The sequence below is a fragment of the Grus americana genome (assembly GCF_028858705.1).
Source record: "Grus americana isolate bGruAme1 chromosome 27 unlocalized genomic scaffold, bGruAme1.mat SUPER_27_unloc_1, whole genome shotgun sequence".
Classification (NCBI taxonomy): domain Eukaryota; kingdom Metazoa; phylum Chordata; class Aves; order Gruiformes; family Gruidae; genus Grus; species Grus americana.
The window spans coordinates 1,135,757-1,155,446 of record NW_026561291.1 but is presented as its reverse complement, the minus strand read 5'-3'; the positions used below and the strand labels follow the sequence as shown (position 1 = coordinate 1,155,446).

At 51.9% G+C, this 19,690-nt stretch overlaps 1 protein-coding gene across 1 annotated transcript in view; it reads right to left on the bottom strand.

Annotated features, from left to right (window-relative positions):
• LOC129200051 (olfactory receptor 14A16-like) overlaps nucleotides 1–19,690 on the bottom strand; it is a 48,173-nt gene that overhangs the window by 5,095 nt on the left and 23,388 nt on the right. The gene's annotated exons all lie outside the window — the stretch shown is intronic.

The window sequence follows — 19,690 nt, the reverse complement described above, 5'->3', positions numbered from 1 at the left end:
GCAGAGTCACTCGACTTTATCATGGATACGGGAGCACAAACGTTACCCCAAAAGTACTGTAGAAGCAGGGGGATTCAATAGCGCAGTTTAGGTAACTTTGGGCTCAGCAATACCCACTTAGGGAGCTTTGGGGCTTAAAGCCAGTAATTCAGCACGGGTTTTTTGTGATCAGACATAACCATTTAGGGAGATTTTGGGCTCACATGCAGCTATTTTGGGAGATTTTTGGAGCCCAGGGAGCTTTTGGGCTGAGAAAGAGCCACTTAGGGAGCTGTGGGGCCGAGAAACTGCCACTTGAAGCCATTTTGCATTCTGAAGCACTGATTTAGGCAGCTCCTGGGCTCAGAAACAGCAATTTGGTGAGCTTTTGGGCTTCAGGAAACCCATTCAGAGAGCTTTGGGGTCAGAAACACTCAGTTTGGGAGGTGCTGGCATCCTGATCTTCTTTTTAGGGAGCTCTGGGGCTCCGAAACACAACATCAGGCACTTTGTTGCTCAGAAGCATAAATTTAAGGAGCTTCTAGCCATTTTTTTGTAATCAGAAATAACCATTTAGGGAGCCTTTGGTCTCAGAGGCACCCATTTAGGGTGATTTTGGGCTCCGAAACACCCATTTAGGGAGCTTTTTCACTCAGACACACCCACTTGGGGAGCTTTTAGTCTGCGAAACATCCACTTCAGAAACTTCTGGGCTGAAAAACAGCCCCTAAGGGAGCTTTTGGGGTCTAAACCAGTGATCTAGGGAGGTTTTGGGGTCTAAACCACTGATGTATGAGGAGACAGTGGGGTAGCCCTGTATGTTAGGGAGTGCTTTGACTATGTAGAGCTTGACGATGGTGGTGATAGGGTTGAGTGTGTCTGGGTAAGAATCGGGGGGGAGGCCACCAAGGTAGGTGTCACGGTGGGAGTCTGATATAGATCATCTAAGTAAGACACACTTACTTAGGGGCCTTGTTGCTCAGAAGCATAAATTTAGGGAGCTTTTGAGGTCAAAACCAGAAATTTAGCAATTTTTTGTGAAGAGACTTAACCATTTAGGGAGCTTTTGGTCTCAGACACACCCATTTAGGGTGATTTTGGGCTTAGAAACATCCACTTAGGAATCTTCTGGGCTGATAAACAGCCACTTAGGGAGCTTTTGGTTTCTAAACCACTGATTAAGGAAGCTTTTGGGGTCTGGAAAACACAGTTTGGGAGCTTTCAGGATCTAAAACACTGATTTAGTAAGCTTTTGGTCTTCAAAACCATGATTTAGGGTAAGATTTGGGGGGAGGCCACCAAGGCAGGTATCACAGTGGGAGCCTGTTATAGACCACCCAAGCACGATGAAGAGTTGGCTGACATATTCTATAAGCTGCTGGGAGAAGTCTCACGCTCGCTAGCCCTTCTTCTCGTGGGGGACTTCAACTCAGCAGATGTGTGCTGGAAATACAGCACAGCAGAGAGGAAACAGTCTCTCCTCCTCACCACCCGGGGGAAGGCGAGGCCTGAGGAAGGCCCTGGGTGCTGGGCTCAGCACGGGCGGTGTGACCGGGGGCAGAGCCCTGTCTCCTGCCAGGTGCCGGCCCGGCCGACGCCAGTGGCTCCCGTCACGCAGCTCGTGCCGCCCAGGGCTGTGGCTGGAGCGCAGGCAGACCCGCATTTTGGGAAAGACTTGCCAAGGCAGAGCAAATCCAGGGCAGCTCCCTCCTGTCCCCTCCCCTCCTGTCATGTCCTCTGCCTCCCCTCTGCCTCCCCTCCCTCCCTGAGTGGGCCCAGCCCCCAGGAGCAGACCGAGGGAGGGCAGAGCTGAGAGAACAGCTCCAGGTGAAATGGCCCTTCCTGAAGGCCGTGTCTGCACCGGCGCAGCATCCCGGCTGGCTGAGGAGTAGCTGCGGTCAGGGGGTGAGATGCCATGGCTGGCGGGCTGCGTTGGGTGAGCGCAGCAGGACGAGGCCTGTGCCCCGACAGGGCCCTTCCCAGGGCGGCCTGACTCCTCTGGGAAGGGCCTGGACAGAAGCTTCTGGCGTTGGACTTTCTTGCTCTGAAGGTGCCCGAACTAAACCCCCAGAAAGCTACAGGATCATGACAGGCAGCTCTTCCTGCCCAAAATCACCCCCCTCCATCAGCGGGACCCAGCCCCGGGGTCTGTGGCAGCACGGGGGGCAGCAGGCGCAGGGCAGCTCCGTGAGGAGAGGCCCGGGCTGCCCCAGAGCCTTGCAGCTCACAAACACCCATGTAGGAATTTTTTGGGCTCACAAACAGCAAATTAGGGAGGTTTAGGGATTCAAAGAAGACATTCATGGAGCTGTGGGATCAGACACAGCCTTGTAGGGAGATTTTGGGTTCACACACACCTATTTAGGGAGATTTTGGGCCCAGACAGCGCCACGCAGGGAGCCGTTAGGCTGAGAAACAGACACTTAGGAATGTTTTGGGCTGAAAAACAGCCACTTAGGGAGCTTTTGGGGTCTAAACCACTGATTTGTGGAGTTTTTGGGCTGAGAAACAGCCACTTAGGCAGTTTGGGGCTGAGAAACTGCCACATAAGGAGCTTTGGGGCGGAGAATCTGCCATTTAAAGTGATTTTGCAGTCATTAACAGTGTTTTAGGTAGCAAATGGGCTCAGAAATGGGAATTTAGTTAGCCTTTGGGCTTCAGAGGACCCCTTCATGGAGCTGTGGGATCAGAAACACCCATGTAGAGATTTTTTTGGGTCAGAAACAGAAATTTAGTGAGCTATTGGGCATACACACACCCACTTAGGGAGCTCGTAGCCTGAGAAACAGCCACTTAGGGAACTTCTGGGCTGAGAGACAGCCACTAAGGGAGCTTTTGGGGTCTAAGCCACTGATTTCGGGAGCTTCTGGGATCTAAACCATTGCTTTATGGAGCTTTTGGGCTGAGAAATGGCCACTTAGGGAGCTTTTGGTTTCTAAACCACTGATTTAGGAAGCTTTTTGTGTCTGGAAAACACAGTTTGGGAGCTTTCGGGATCCAAACCACCAATTTAGAGAGCTTTGGGGCTCAGAAAGAGCAATTTAGTGAGCTTTTGGGCTTCACAATTTAGGGAGCTTTGGGCTCAGAAACAGCAATTCGGGGAGATTAGGACTAAACCGACTTCTTTAGGGAGCTTTTTTTTCTGAGAAACACTCATTTAGGGATTTTTTTGGCTCAGAAACAGCAATTTAGGGAGGTTTTGGGGTTCAAAGAAGCCATTCATTGAACTTTAGTACTCAGAAACACCCATGTAGAGGGTTTTTTTGGGTCAGGAACAGCCAGCCACTTAGGGAGCTGTGGGGCTGAGAAACTGCCACTTCAAGCTATTTTGCAGTCTGAAGCACTGATTTAGGCAGCTCCTGGGCTCAGAAACAGCAATTTCGTGAGGTTTTGGGCTTCAGAAAACCCGTTCAGGGAGCTTTGGGGTCAGAAGCACTCAGTTTGGCAGCTTTTGGGATCCAAAACCACAGCTGAGGTAGCTTTGGGCTGAGGAATACCCACTTAGGGAGCTTTGGGGCTGAAATCCAAGAATTTAGGGATTTTGGGGGGTTCAGACACACCCATTTTGGGAGCTTTTGCACTCAGACACATGTAAGGCGATTTTGAGCTCAGAAAAACCCCAAGTGAGGAGCTCTTGGGCTCAGAAAAACCAATATGAGGAACTTTTGGGAGTCACAACAGCAATTGAGGGATCTGTGGGGCTTAACCCAGGAATTAAGGGAGCTTTGGGCTCTAAAAACAGATATTTTGGCAGCTTTGGGTCTCAGAAGCAGGGATTTAGGGAGCTCTTGGGCTGAGCAACACCCACTTAGGGAGCTTTTGGGCCTCGAAAACACTTATGTAGGGAGCTTTGGAGCTCTGAAACAGTGTTTTGGTAGCTTTCGAGATCCAAAACTTTGATTTAGGGAGTGTTGTGGCTCAGACACATCCATTTAAGGAGTTTTGGTGGTCAAACCTCTTATATGGGGAGCTCTGGGTCTCAGAAACACTAACATAGGGTGCTTGGTTGCTCAGAAGCATAAATTTAAGGAGCTTTTGAGCTCAACCCCAGTAATTTAGCAAGTTTATTTGTGATGAGAAGTAAGCATTTAGGGAGCTTTTGGTCTCAGACACACCCATGTAGGGCAATTTTGAGCTCAGAAACACCCATTTAGGGTGTTAGCCCTTGTCTCAGACACACCCACTTGGGGAGCTTTTAGTGTGAGAAACATCCACCTCAGAAACTTCTGGGCTGAAAAACAGCCCCTAAGGGAGCTTTTGGGGTCTAAACCAGTGATTTAGGGAGGCTTTGGGGTCTAAACCACCGATGTATGAGGAGACAGTGGGGTAGCCCTGTACGTTAGGGAGTGCTTTGACTATGTAGAGCTTGACAATGGTGGTGATAGGGTTGAGTGTGTCTGGGTAAGAATCGGGGGGGGAGGCCACCAAGGCAGGTGTCACGGTGGGAGTCTGTTACAGGCACATTCTGGGCTCTGCCTTTCAGGACTGGAACTGGTGGTGACAGCCCTGTCCTGTCCCCCTCCAGAGGCAGGAGGAGATGATCATCCCTGGATGACCCCCCCCTACCCCCTGGGAGCCCTGGGCCATTTCCCTCTAATGATCAATAAACCCCTTCAGCAAAGCTATGCTCTGGGGGGGTGTGTGTCCCTGTCCATGTCCCCTCTCCTCTGCCAGTGCCCCGGGTCCTCTCTGGCTGCACCACTGCCATGAGCAGAGCGGCTGAGGGAGCCCGGATGCCTGGGGTGTCTCTGTAAAGGAGATCCCCTTCCCACCCACCACGTGGCCCCCGATCAGGGCAGATTAGGGCAAACTGGAGTGTCCCCCCAGGAGGCTGGGAGAGGCAAGGGGCAGACGGTGACAGCCCTTGGGGCACGCGGTGCTTTGGAGGCACAGCGGGAAACAGGTTCTTACCAGGGCTCCAGTGAGCACCATCCCCCACATTGCACAGTGGGGTGTCGGGGCAGGAGAGGAGCACGGACAGGCAGCCTGGAGCCCCGGGTCCTCTGCCCTGCTCTGGGAGGGGTGGTGGTTCCCTGCCCCATGGACTCAGCCCTCCTGGCTTCACAGGAGATTTCAGAGCCCCACGCTGGGCCCATGTGCCTTCCTGGACCCCCAGCCCCACACCCTTGTTGGGGGCACCCCCCATCACAGACCAGGAAGGCAGGTCATGGGCTCCAGACACTGGATGGACCTCTCCCTGTGCCTCACCATGTGTGGCCCAGCTTTGTGGGACTTTGTGTTCATTATCTCTTGGCTGTGGTTTTGTCTCTCCAGGCAGGCACTGAATTACCAACTTTTACATTAGGAATTGTTCCCTCACCCTGCATTTTTTGTCACATTTTTCCCTGCATGTGATGATCTGAAAGGGTCTTTTCCAACCTCAATGATTCTCTATGATTTCATGTCTTCAGCAGGGTCGACTGCAGGGGAATATTTCCCAGGGGGCTGGGAGGACCTGAGAGTCTCCAGGGCAGCGAACTGCAAGCGGGGCTGATGGGCAGCATCATCCTGTGGCCTGTCCCTGGGCTGTGGGGTTGGGGCAGGAGCTGTCAGCTGGGAAACCAAAAAAGGGTTTCCTTTTTTTTGGAAGAAAAAAAGAAAAAGGGGAAGCCAGAACCCAAAATTTACCAAGGCACAGGCGTGACAGAGCAAACATGGAGCCAAGGAGAAGAACCCAGCCTCGCTGCTCACAGTAATTGGTGGGCCATGGAGAAAGCACAGGCACCACTTCCAGGAATGTCAGCCTGGGCTCTGCAAGAGTGTGACCCAGGGGGACCCTGGCCTGGGAGGGATGCAGGAATCGATAGAGCTGTGTGAACCCGTGAGCGATGTGCAGGGGAAGGGGGAGCAGGAGGAATAAAGATGGGGATTGACAGAATCACAGAATCATTGAATACCAGGTTGGAAGGGACCTCAGGGATTCTCTGGTGCAACCTTTCTTGGCAAAAGCTCCGTCTAGACAAGATGTGCCAGCACCCCATCCAGGGTTCCTTTTGTTCCTGAAGCCATTAGAGCCCTCCACATGCTTCTGATCCACAGAGATTCCAACAAGAGATCCTCGACCTCACTCCCCTTGTGAGTCAGTTAGAAGCAGCTGCTTCACAGTTCCAAGGTTATGGTGCTAAGCTTTCTATCTCTGCTGTAGGAGTGTCCAGTTTGGGGATCTTTTGGAACAGAGAAGAAATAGGTGGAGTTCTGGAGTCCGTGTCTCTGGAACTGTTCAGACAGCTTCCATTGGAAGAAGTCTTTTTGCACTGAAGCCCACTAGCATTTTGACTAACATCTGGCATGGTTTGCTGATGCAACAGCTAAAAAAATAATGACGCCTTCAAGTAATTACAAAAGCAAAAAAAATACTGCCAGACGAGCCACATTTTTATTATACCTTCTTTCTTTTCTGTCAGGTTTCTGCAGGCAAAAAATCGTGCAGATGTTTTCTTTAAACATGAGCTGCCTCAATCTTCATGCCTTCCTTTAGTATGCTTAGGTTATTAGCCTGCCTGTAAACTAATACGAAATTTAGTGTTGTAGCTCTTTTTTTTGTCATAATGTTGAATCACAGCGCCACGGGATGTCCTGTACAGGACAAGCATCAGTACAGATATCAGTGCAAGTTGGAGGAAGTCACCCCACCTGGCCTGAAAGTCGGGCAAGAGTTGTGATGCATTTTCCTGGGCTTTTCTCATATGCCAAAGCACGAGCTAAAAAGGTTGGGTCTTCCTGCATTTACTCATGTTGTGTGAGCACAGCTCAGGCAGGTACCATGGATAAACTCTTCCTCAGTGCAAACCAACGTTTAAAGGAGTCCACCATTCAGAACTCTTTCTGCAAAAATACTGTCAACAGGCAACACCAACTTCTTTTAGAGCCTGATCCAGTTAATTCCCACTTGCAAAGTGCAGTAACAGACAAACGTTTTGGACAAGCGTATCTACAGGCAGTACATGGACATCTCCTGGCTTCACATCGGACTGTCCACTTCATGAAACACAGCTCCTTCGTGAGTGCGTTTACTATGATCTGCAGAACTGTTACTTCACAATAGGGTATATGGTGTATGACTGTAGTACACACACACTTCTGGTTCCAGATGGACTTCCTTTGACAAAGTGTCAAAATAGTCTGTTTTTAAAGCTCATCTTCTCTCTGTTGCTCTCTATAGAAAGAGCTGAGAGCTAATACCAGAGGGAAGCAGAACTCACTGTGCGAAGCTACTTCCATGAGAATAAAAAAAATGAAACCCTACAAGCCTAGAGGAAAATACAGGCTTACCTCTGCCTGTGAATGACCGTATAGCGTACATGAAATCAATGTTAACGCTTCCTGCATTTTCTGCTTTCTTAAAGACAATGCCAAGAACCCACATTGTCACATAGCCTCTCCTAGCCGTTCCACAGCACGGCTGTTTACTTCCAAGTGTAACGAGGTCTTGACCTAATTTGCCTTGCCTTGTTCATAGGCATTGTCAACTTCCCCGTCACAAGTAAAAATATTCATAATTAGTATTTCCCTTCTTATGATAACATTTGCGTAACAAATACAGAAGGAAAGCCTATGTTTAATAGCTTTGCATTACATCTAAATCAAAACAGCAACTTCCTACATCTTTTCCCTATTGCATTGTACAACCTGCGCTTGAGAAAGTTTGCACAAAACAAGAATGGCTTTTAGAGCTTGCTAGCATTTGAGATCTTTCCAGTGCGCAGAAGGCCACCATCTGCCTTTCGCTGCCCCATTCTCCCGACAGAGGCGATAACGAGTGACATGAAGGACAACGTCCGTTGGATCTATCGGATATTACTAATATCCAATTCTTTTAGTCAACACTAGATATTTCTCAGTTGCCTGCATGTATTACTGAAAAGTGGATCCCCCAGCTCCAAAGGTGAGGAAAATGGCACTTGGAGAGTTTTACTGAAAGAGTGATTATGTGCAAAAGAATCTGTCCCCCTTTTGGAATATAAGAGAAATGAATGAAAATCTTATTTCTCTCTCAAGTGTAGCAGACTGCCAGGCATATACCAAGAAGGGCTGTTAAGAGAGAAAGGAGCACACATGGCATGCTACCTCTTCATCCATCAGCCTTCTGTTGAAATGAGAAGTCCGTTGCAGTTTAATATTTTGCCAAGTCCTGCTACGATTTGTCCACCACAGTGAACAGCTCCAACATATTTCTGTTCTGACAGATCCTAATTTTATACAAGAAGTTAACTGAGGTGGATTTGTTCTGGGTTTTGTCACTTATTCGTAGCTTTACAAGGCTGCAAGCCATTTCTCTGGCATGCGCTGAGAGACAACGGGTAAGTTTACACAATTCCAGTTCAGGGAGTTGCCTTCAGCCATCAGGGCAGTGTAGGAGCATTCACTGTGAATGCATTTCCCCAACTCATGAGGTCAGCTTGTGTCATGGTTTTACCCCAACCAGCAACTGAGCACCATGCAGCCGCCCGCTCACTCAACCACAGCGGGATGGGGGAGAGAGTCGGAAGAGTCAGAGTGAGAAAACCCGTGGGCTGAGATAAAGACAGTTCAATAAGTAAAGCAAAAGCTGTGTGCACAAGCAAAGCAAAGCAAGAATTCATTCCTCACTTCCCCTGGGCAGGCAGGTGTTCAGCCATCTCCAGGAAAGTAGGGCTCCATCACGCGTAACGGTGACTTGGGAAGACAAACATCATCACTCCAAATGCTACCACCCCCCTGTCCTTCCTCTTCCCCAAGCCATTTATAAGCTGAGCATGACATCATATGGTATGGAATGTCCCCTTGGTCAGTTGGAGTCAGCTGTCCTGGCTGTGTCCCCTCCCACCCCCAGCCATCCCATAGGCAGGGAGATGTGAGGAGCAGGAAAGGCCTTGACACTGTGTAAGCCCTGCTCAGCAAGAACAAAAACATCTCTGTGTAACAAAAACATCTCTATGTTATCAACACTGTTTCCAGCACAAATCCCAAACATAGCCCCAGACTGGCTGCTGGGAAGACAATTAACTGTGTCTCAGCTGAAACCAGGACAGCTCATGATCCAGCCTCTGGTCCACAGCAGCAGCCAGACCGACCCTGACCGAGTGGAGATTTTCCAGCAGTGGCCAGAAGGGTGGTCGGGGCCTGGAGCGTGTTATGTCCAAGGAGAGGCTGAGAGAGCTGCCCTGTTTTGAGAAATCCCTCAGAGCCAAACACTGGAGCCAGGGCCCGGGGGAGATGGTGGGATCTCAGCCAGTGGAGATATTCCAAATTTGTTGAGACAAGGCCCTGAGCACCTGATCTATCAGGAGCTGTCTGAGGAGGGGTTGGGACTAGAGCCCAATGAAATGATTGTCCTTTTTCAAATAGTCTTTCTGTGTGCCAGCCTTTCTGCAACACTGGCAGCTCCCACCCAGCTGAAATCACTTTGGGAGACGACGGTTCCCCTTTTGTACCCAGAAGAACCATAGTGTGAGGACATCCCCCAAGGCTCACATGTGCAGCCAGCACAGCGTGAGGCACTCATCCCCAGGGAAGCATTCCTGGGCTGGTGCTCAGAACCTGCTGTGGGCTGAGGACCATCACAGCCCATCGCCAAGGGCAGCCTGTCCAGGATCTCCTGGGACTGTGCAGGCAGGCCATGGTGGCCAGCTCCAGCAGAGACACCCACGGCAGGTCCCTGCATGGGCTCAGAGCAGGGCACATGGAGACACCCAACAGCCAGCGCAGAGGCACTGTGGCAATGCCTATAGGCTGACAGTGGGCTGAAGAGCGTGGGGCAAGAAGAGGAGACCTCCTCAGCTGGGCTGGCCAAGCCCTGCTGCCCAACATGGTCCCCCGGCCCTGCAGTGCAGGCACTAGATAGAGCAGGGTGCGTTCTTGGGGTGGGGAAACGTCTCCAGCAGCACAGTCCCCGTGGCAGCCCTCCATGCCTCCACCCGCAGCAGCCCTCCATTTGGCAGCCCCCCCCACCAGTACCTGCCCCTGCACAACCTCGGTCGTGTCCCATGCAGGTGTCAGCAGTCAGCCGTGCGGTGGGATCTGCAGGGTGTGGGACAGAAGAGAGACGGCACCGGGCTGGCCGTGCCCCAGGACAGGCACTGAGCCCAGCAGGAGGACGGAGCTGGCCCCACAACCAAGGTCCCTCCCCAGGGCTGGGTGTATGGCCAGCGAGGGAAATGGACGATGTGTGGGGCGGTTTCTCCCACTTGCCCTGGGGCAGCTTCCCCAGCGTGTCCAGGGAACATGGCACAGAGCAGCTCCTCTCTCCTGCACCTGTGATGACTTGCTTCCTTCTCGAGGAGATCAGGCTCTGCTCCACAGGCCCACTGGAGCGGGTCCTCCCCCTGGATGGTCACAGAGCTCCGATAACGTCAGGCTGTTCCTGTCCTGGGCACTTTCCAGTCCAGCCCATCCCCTCCCCGGCTCTCCCCCACCTTCCCTGCCCTCTCCCCAGCGCAGCCCAGCAGAGCAGCCCAGTCTGGGCTGGCAGTCTGGGCTGCTGCAGAGCTCTGGGCACTCAGCCCACAGCCCCAGCCCCTCGGAAGGGCACAGCAGCTGCTGGGAGGCAGAGGGGGGGCTCAGCCTCCCCATCGGCCCCAGGCCTGCAGCTGGCCCCAAGTGCCAGTGCAGGCCACTCCCTCTCGGCCTCTCCTGCATTGACGCTGCAGGGGATCCCCAGCCCTGACCGCCTTTGCCCCACTCTGCCTCCCCGCCAGCCCTGCTCCCCAGGACACCAGCAGAGTCCTGGCCCTGCGGCTCCTCAGGCACCTCCTGCATCTCTCCACTCTCCTGCCCTGTGCCTGCTGCATCTTCACGGACTCCCACAGGACTGCAGAATCTTTCTTTGGGGGTACCTGGAGTGAGTGCTCTGCCCTGGGGGGACTTCATCTCAGGGTCTTTCACCTTCTGAGTCTCCATTCACTTCACACCCAGGAGTACCTGCAGTGTCCCCATCCTCTCCTGACCACACCAGATTCCTTTCCACTTGGACGGACCTCTGCCATCAGCCCCGTCATACCTGTGACAGCCTGAGGAAGGGGACTGGGAGCTCGTGCACCATTTCCAATGCCCCTGGACACCAAGACGAGAGCCTTCAACTAAGTGCTTGGTGTCTAACAGTGATACCATGAGATTATTTCCCCAAACAGAAGGAGAAATCCAGGCGGAAGAGACTTGGAAAGTCCAATTCCTCTGGCTTGTTCTTAGCCACAACTGTATCAAGGAGAGCCCAGGCTGCAGGCACCTCCCTCAGGAGATCCCCTTTTATTGCAGAGAGGCTATTAGGAAGGCAAAAGGTGACACATGGTTCTTCAAGGATCAGACACAACAGGACAGCACCTCAAGAGAAGTCCTATGAACCCAAGCAATTACCTCTAACGATGATGATAAGAGAAAAAAAACCCCAGAGTACTGGCCTAAAATATACCCTGGGCACTCTGCAGAGAAGGGGAGACAAATTACTGTTGGTGGTGTAAGATCCATTGAATTAGTTTCCTCAGGGCCTCCTTGAGCTCCTGGTTCCTCATGCTGTAGATGAGGGGGTTCACTGCTGGAGGCACCACCGAGTACAGAACTGCCACCACCAGGTCCAGGGATCGGACGAGATGGAGGTGGGCTTCAGGTGAGCAAAAAATGAGGTGCCGATGAATAGTGAGACAACAGCCATATGAGGGAGGCACATGGAAAAGGCTTTGTGCCGTCCCTGCTCAGAGGGGATCCTCAGCACGGCCCTGAAGATCTGCACATAGGACACCACAATGAAAACAAAACACAGTAAGAATAAACAGGCACCAACCACAATAAGCCCAACTTCCCTGAGGTAGTAATGTGAGCAGGAGAGCTTGAGGATCTGGGGGATTTCACAGAATAACTGGTCCAGGGCATTGCCCTGGCAGAGTGGTATAGAAAATGTATTGGCCGTGTGCAGCACAGCATAGAGAAACCCAGTGCCCCAGGCAGCTGCTGCCATGTGGACACAAGCTCTGCTGCCCAGGAGGGTCCCGTAGTGCAGGGGTTGGCAGATGGCAATGTAGCGGTCATAGGCCATGACAGTGAGAAGATAAAATTCTGCTGAAATCATGAAGATAAGAGAAAAGAACTGGGCAGCACATCCTGTGTAGGAGATGGCCCTGGTGTCCCAGAGGGAATTGGCCATGGCTTTAGGGAGAGTGGTGGAGATGGAGCCCAGGTCGAGGAGGGAGAGGTTGAGGAGGAAGAAGTACATGGGGGTGTGGAGGTGGTGGTCGCAGGCGATGGCAGTGATGATGAGGCCATTGGCCAGGAGAGCAGCCAGGTAGATGCCCAGGAAGAGCCAGAAGTGCAAGAGCTGCAGCTCCCGTGTGTCTGCGAATGCCAGGAGGAGGAACTCAGTGATGGAGCTGCCGTTAAACATTTGTTCCCTCTGCACACGAGGGCCTGTCCAAGGGGGAGAAACGCAGTGAAGAGTTAGGACGGACACCTGTGAGCAGAACCTATTCCATTCATCACAGTAAGCAACCACAAGTGTCCTCTGTCTGTCTTCACGCAGATCCTGGCGTGATCCTTGGTTTGTGCTGGCTGAGGGTGCAATGCAGAGCAGGGGCCTCTTCTGTGGGCTCCAGAGGAGTCAGTCCTGCTGTGCAGCAACAGGCAGAGAGGAAACAGGAGTGATCACAGGTTAAATCTACCCGTGATATAAGAGAGATTTGACCATTGTCTCTCCCAATTCACCTGAGTGCAGAACAGAACTGTGGGGGTTTCTTTTGTTGATTTTGCTCCCGTTACCCCTTTCCCACCTGAGGAGGAGGCTGAGGTGAGTGAAGGGACTTTATCAGGTTCCTTGAAGAGGTGTTGACCAATGGCTGTAATGCTGTCAGTGTCTCGCACTGTGGTGCTACCCTGAGAGCTCCATGACCATATTTCTGCACCACCACCACAAGAAACTGGAAAAACACAGGATCCAGAAAGCACCTTTCCTTCCATGTAGCCCCTGCCTTGATGTGCTTCTTGAAAAGTCCCCTGGGACTTGTGCTGGGAGTGATCTGGAGCTGTGAGCAGCCATGACCCACACAGCACCCTCTCAAGAGCAGAAGGACCCTGCCCTGCCCTTCCAGGGGGTCGCTCCTTCCACCCACAGCTTCTCCCTGCAGTGCCCTGGGCAGCTCCCCGGGCAGGCTGAGTGCTGACCCTGGCAGGCGGCAGAGTCCCTGCCCCGGCACACAGCCCCTGGGCTGCAGGGACCCTGCTCTGAAGGACACAACTGGGCACCCCTGGCTGCACACCCACCCTCACACCCTGCAGCCAACCCCGGGACAAGGCAGCCGTCATGCTCTGTCCCTCTGACGGTGCTGCAGGGAACCCTGCACTGGAGGATGCCCTTACCTTCTACTCCGGAGAAAGGTCCTATAGGCTGTGACCTGTGACAGCTTGAGGAGAACCCTTCAGGAACCGCAGTGGCACTTGCCTGCACCCAGAGACTTACTGTGTAGAGGGCTGTGAAGATTTCTCCTTCCCTGAGCTCTCAGCATCCTCCTATTCTCTGCCTCACTCCTCTCCCAGCGCCCTCAGCCCTGCTGTGCTCTGCAGAGGAGCTGCTCCTGGGCAGAGATGTCTCTCTGCAGCACTGCCCACTTGCCATGAGCTCCCTTTGTCCCAGGAGAGCAGCAGCAGAGGACCAGCCCAAGGCAGCCTTTTAATGACCCCTCTGGTGGGTTTGGGGATGAGTCCATGAAGCTCAGACCCTGAGAGGAAGCTGATGAAACCTCTCAAGAAGTCAAACTCAGATGTAAACTCCAAAGTTTCTCAGAGGGTTAATGGGTCCCCCTGAGGGACATTACCAACAAAGCCTCCCCAGGGGCTCGTTAGAGCAGGAAACTGGAAGCAATAATGACAAGTAGACAAAACCAATGTCAAGGTGGCTCTGATGCTGAGGATATCTGGAAGTGTTAAATGAAGCCAGATGGACAAGCCCTGACCCCCAGCCCCTGCGAATGGAGATCCTGTCCCTCACATGTTGCTCAGGGCTCTTCCTGGGCCAGTGGGATGTGGGCATGTGCAATGCCTGGAGCAAGACTATGGCATGACCCTTCTGGGTGGAGCAAGGAGGTCATGAGGTCTTCCTGAATCAATTGAAGGCATCTTCTGGTAGGCCCTGACTGCAGAGACAATAGCCATAGCCATGGTGATGCAGAGGTCATCTGTGGTTGGGGTCTTTCAGCCTTGCCACAGCCCTCAGCAGTGTCCAATACAGCCTGCCCTACAGTGTCCCACACCTGCACCTCTTTCTTTGAAGACACCCAATCCTTTTTTCCATTTCACCCCAATATCTCACTAGCCTTACTGATATCGCTCCATCGTCCCTGGCTGTTCCTTGAAAGAGAAAGCCATGGGCTGGTCCAGACTCCCTCTGGGCACCCTATTCTATGTCAGCACTGCCCTTGGAGTCACATTTCCTTCTCCTCATTTCTTGTCTCAGCCTCCCAAGCCACACTTTGTGGTGCTCTTCCTTTTTCCTCCTTTTTTTCTATTATGAAGAAAAGCTCCAGCATCACTGACAGCATCCTTCAAGTAGCTGCAGGTTGTGACTGTGGTGCTCTGAGCCTCCACTTCAGCAGCCTGAAGAAGCTCAGGTCCTTCAGCCTCCCCAGACAGGGCATGTGCTTGAGGCCCCACGTCCTATATTGGCCATCCTCCTCGGGACTCTCTCCATTCCTCCCCACTTGACTACAGCAGGAAGCCCCACAGAGGGACACACGGGTCCAGGCTTATTCTTCCCCCCAGTGCAGGACTGGCCATTTCTCCTTGTAACATTTCAAGAGGTTTCTGCTCTCTAAACCCCAGAGTTTCTCAAGGTCCCCGAGACTGAAGCTCAATATTTGTGTGCAGATGGTCACCGTGATGGTGGTGTCCCTCACAAGGTAACAGCACGGGGAGTTGCAGGGTAATACAAATAGTAGAAGGTGGTGCTACTTTAATGCAATTTCCTTCCAACGTAGGATTATCCATGGTGACCATCTCAGAAACAGCTTCAAAGCCAGCAAAGCCAGGGCCAGTGAGGAAAGAGTGAACAGAGGTGGGCTGTTAGTGTGGGAGGGTACAAGAAGGATCAAAGGGAAGAGAAGAGGGAGAAAGGAAATAGAAGGTGAAGCGGAACACTAGATCAAGGCTGTTTTGGGGGTACCTGCCATGCAGCTCTGCATCTGAGCAGCAGTGAGTGGTTTGGGACAGGAATGACACAGATGACCTGACCAAACTTAGTCTGACTTTCCTCATGGTCATGGGGAACCTGAGTGCTTTCCTTACCATGGTGAAGGGAAGACCTGTGGTGGAAGGAAATGGACAGACGTTCGTGCTGGGAAGGGACCCTAGGAGGTCTCGAGGCCAATGTGCATCACACAGCAAGGGCAGCTATCAGGTCACACCAGGTTGCTCAGGGAGTTCTTCATGTTGCCTTTGAACTCTTCCAGGGACTGACACAGCACAACATCACTGGCCAATCTGCTCCAGTGCTTCACTCTCTTCATGGCTAAACAGTTTTTCCTCACACACAAGAGGGAAAAGCCTGGATCTGTCTTGCTGATAACCTCTTAGTAGTGGTATATGGGCCATTTTTAGATCTTCCCAAAGCCATCTCTTCTCACTGTTGAACAACCCCACCTCTCTCAGCCTCTCATACTGGTAAGGCCAACCTTACAAATGCATGCCTGAGAGGTTTAGGGCTCTTCCAATTCTACTGGATTTTATTGGGTTGGCAAGGGACCTTGGGGATGTTGGAATATCATCGCTCTCATGCCATCCCTTCCTGCATGTGTCACTCTCATGTGTCACCCTGTTGCAAGGCACGGCTGTTGCAGGCTGTAAGGAGAGCCTGTTCTGTCTGAAGAAACTGTCATCCACAATGAAACACTGAACTTTGAATGTTTCAGGCCCCAGTGGCAACATGAGACCACTGTGAGGGTCTGGCTCTGTGAGCATACACATACAATGTGCCTGTATAGGTGCCCATTTCACACTAACATATCCTAGCACACAAACAGCCCAATCCTCATTCACCCTTTCTTCACTGGCCCTGCATTAGCTTCCTTTTTACCCTCATTTGGTATTTTGGAGATGGCTGTCATGGTAATGCCTTCCTGGTTCATTAATTCCATTGAACTAGAACCTCTTTCTGTTATCTACAGCATCCTGGAACTCCTCCTGCTGTTACCTTGTGGGAGACACCACCATCAGGGTGAGCCACTTGCACACAAAAATTAAGGGCTGCCTCAAAGGAGTGTCAGTCCAGGGGGACCTTGTGAAACTCTGGGGTTTGGCCTGGGTTTGAGGAGGAGAAGGAGAAGTGGGCAGTCCTGCATCAGGAGGAAGAACAGCCCTATAGACCAGGGCTAGCTGTGACCTGACTGGCTGAGCTGTGATCCTGAGAAAATCCTGGGTCCTGCAGTGGCCCCCCACACACAGGTGTGTCCCAGGGTGTGGCTCCCCATTTTGGAGGAGCAGGGAGGCACTGGAGAGTGCCCAGAAGAGGTCTGCCAAGGTGGGGTGCAGGGCACATGCCCTGCATGTGGAAGCTGAGGGACATGGGCTTCTTCAGCCCTTTGGCCCAGTGGTGGAGAGGCTCCGGGAAGTACAGGAGTAGCCATAGAGTGGTTGAAGTGTGGTTCCAGAGCTGGAGGAGCTTTTCTTCATAGTGGGAGACAGCATGGGAAAGAAATCATACAAGAGATGGAGGGTTGGGATGCTTAAAGTGGACACAAGGAGAAAGAAATGTCCCTCCGAGGGCAGCGCTGTGGTATAATCAGACCTCCCGAGGGAGCCTGGCTCAGTCCATGGCTTTGTGTTTCAAGGCATACCTCGCAGGGATGGAGAGATAGCAGTCAGGGGAATGAGTTGCTCAGGTCAGAGCAGGGTGGAGAAGCAGAGTGGATGTCTGCAGCATGCCGGGAACTAGGGACAGGTGTGGGACACTGTAGGACAGCCTGTGGTGGAGACAATCTAGGGCCATGCAAAGCTGAAACCCTCCAACAGATCTGAGGTCTTTGCCTCCTTGGCCATGGCTCTTGTCTCTGCCACTGATGCCAGTGAGGAAACACCTTACCCTTACGGCACTCGGGCCTCATGGCCTCCTCGTCCCCACCCAGGAGCCTGGCAGATGTCATTCCACAGCCTTGCCCTTAGCATTGCACATCCCCACACCCCACTGCCCCAGGAAGAGCCCTGAGAAACATGTGTGTGAGGGACAGGATCTCCCTTTGCCAGGGGCTGGGGGTCAGGGCTTGTCCGTTTGGCTGGATGCAAAGATTCCAGATATCCTCAGCATCAGAGCCACCTTTACATTGTCTTGGCCTTCCTGCCATTCCTGCTTCCAGTTCTCTGCTCTAACGAGCCCCTGGGGAGGCTTTGTTGGTAATGGTTCTCAGGGGCACCCATTAACACTCTGAGAAACTTTGGAGATGGTGTCTGAGTTTGACTTCTTGACAGGTCTCTTCAGGTGCTGCTCCATGCCTGAGGTTCAGGGACTCATCCCCAAATCCACCAGAGGGGTCATTAACATGCCACCTTGGGCTGGTCCTCTGCTGCTGAGCTGCTCCAGGCTCCTGGGACAGAGGGAGCTCATGGCAAGTGGGCTGTGCTGCAGAGAGACATCTCTGCCCAGGAGCAGCTCCTCTGCAAAGCGCAGCAGATGTGACACATCGAGGGTTACTCAGCCTCAGAGCCACCTTAACATTGCCTTTGCCTACCTGTCATCACTGCCTCTAGTCTTCTGCTCTAACAAGCCCCCAGGGTGGCTTTGTCAGTGATGGATCCCAGTGGGACCCATTAACACTCCCTGAAACTGTAGGAGTTGCTTCTGACATTGATTTCTTCAGTGGTTTCCTCAGGCTTCTCTCAGTGTCTTAGTTCCTGGTCTCAGCATCAAATACACCAGGGAGCTCATTAAAATGCACCAAGCCATGTCTCTTCTGGTTATTTTCTGCAAGTCTTCAAGACTTACACAACTAATTGGAGAGGTCTCCAGGGTGTATGTGAAGTCGAAGATTTCAAAGATTTCAGTGAGCCCTACAAAAAGGAGTATTTTTGATTTTTAAGAGCTTGGATTTGGGATTTTTTTGTTTGTTTGTTTCTTTTTTTTTTAGTTTACAGAAAAAGTTATAGTAGTATTCTCCATTCCATATTGGTGCAGGAAGTCAGGGTGGGTAGGAAGAGCTCCTCATTGAGGACAGGCACTGCATGGACAACCTTCCTCATCACCTCCCCAGCCCTGCCACCTCTCTCATGGGCCACCTGGGACTTGCATCACTTCTCCTCACATCACACTTCTCACCCAAGTCTGCAGCTGGAGGTTACAGCTCCTTTGCACCAACTCCCACCTGCTTTCCTTAGGGACCTGGCTGCACACAGGCACAGCTGCGTTGCTCTGCATGGCAAACACACAGAAGGAAAGCAGGGTGAAGTTTCATAAACAATAACCCATGCTCCTCAACTTCATGCCAAGCCCAAGCTGCCTCCAATGAGGTTCCCCATCCACAGGGAACAGCCTCACCAGAAATGTTTGGGAGAGAGAGAGATCGGACAGGATAGGTATAACCCCAGTGAAGGAGTTGGCTGAAGAGATAATTAGACTGCTGAAAGACAGGACAGGCTTCTAACTCCCTGAAGCTCAAAGCAACACCTGGGTGGTGGGGAGGGATCTGGCTGAGCAAGGAGTAAGGAGAGGGGAAAAGTGGAGAGCAATGGGAAGGGCACAGAGCCAGATAGTCTGTGGAAAATATGCCTTTAGAGCTGGACATTTTATCAGGACAGCTGGAAAGATTGGGGAGATGAAACACGCGGGATAATCTTCATGGTGCTGGCAATGCAAGTACAGGGGAAGAGCAATATTTCTTCTCCTGCAATTGATACACTGCCTGGAAATTCCCATTTTTGCATGGGGGGAAAACATCACCATTTGATTACAATATTCAATTTGTTAATGCAAAGGCACTCAGGTGTTTTTTAACAGTTCCAAGCAGTTCCTTCCCTTTCCAGGCCAAGCTCAGTTGTCTGACCGTGGACATCGAGTGCCCCTGGCAGAGGCCCCGGTGTCTCTGAAGTGTTTGCCTGGGACTGGCCGCTGTCACACAGGAGCTGCAGGAGACCAGAGCCCCTCAGGAGCTCCTGACAGAGCCTGGGCAGAGGGTCCCTGTAACTGAAGACAGCTGTGTCCCTGTAGCTGCACCCCAGATCAGCTTTGGAAATGGCTTTTCCTTCTAAGAAAAGAAAAGGTCATGAAATCTCCCCCAAAGACTGGAATATAAATCAAAAGGAACCAAAACCAGGAGGACAAGAACACAAAGAATTTCAGAAGCTGAAAAGTGTATTAACATATTTCTTCACTTTAGATCTTTTTCTTTACTTCTTCAGTGCGTCATATTTTTTTGTCAAAATCTTCTGAAATTTCCTTCATCATAAGGCCTGCAGCATTAAAAATAAGAATTCATAAAGACATCAATGAGTGTTGCCCCAGGGGTTGGTCACTGATGGAGGCCCCTAGTAACTGGCTGCTCGGTGGCTGCATGGTCCAATCAAGGTTCCACCTGCCTGGGATCCATTTACGCACTCCAGATCTCAGTGGTCTGGCCATCTGGAGACATGGGGGACTGCGTTAAAGGCCTTGCTAGAGTGAGGGCCCACAAATTCCCCTGGGGCACAAGGCCGTTCTTCTTAGTGGAGAACACAACCAGGCTGGTCAAGTGGGATTTCATTTGCCCTTGGTGGCTCTTCCAATCTTGTCCAT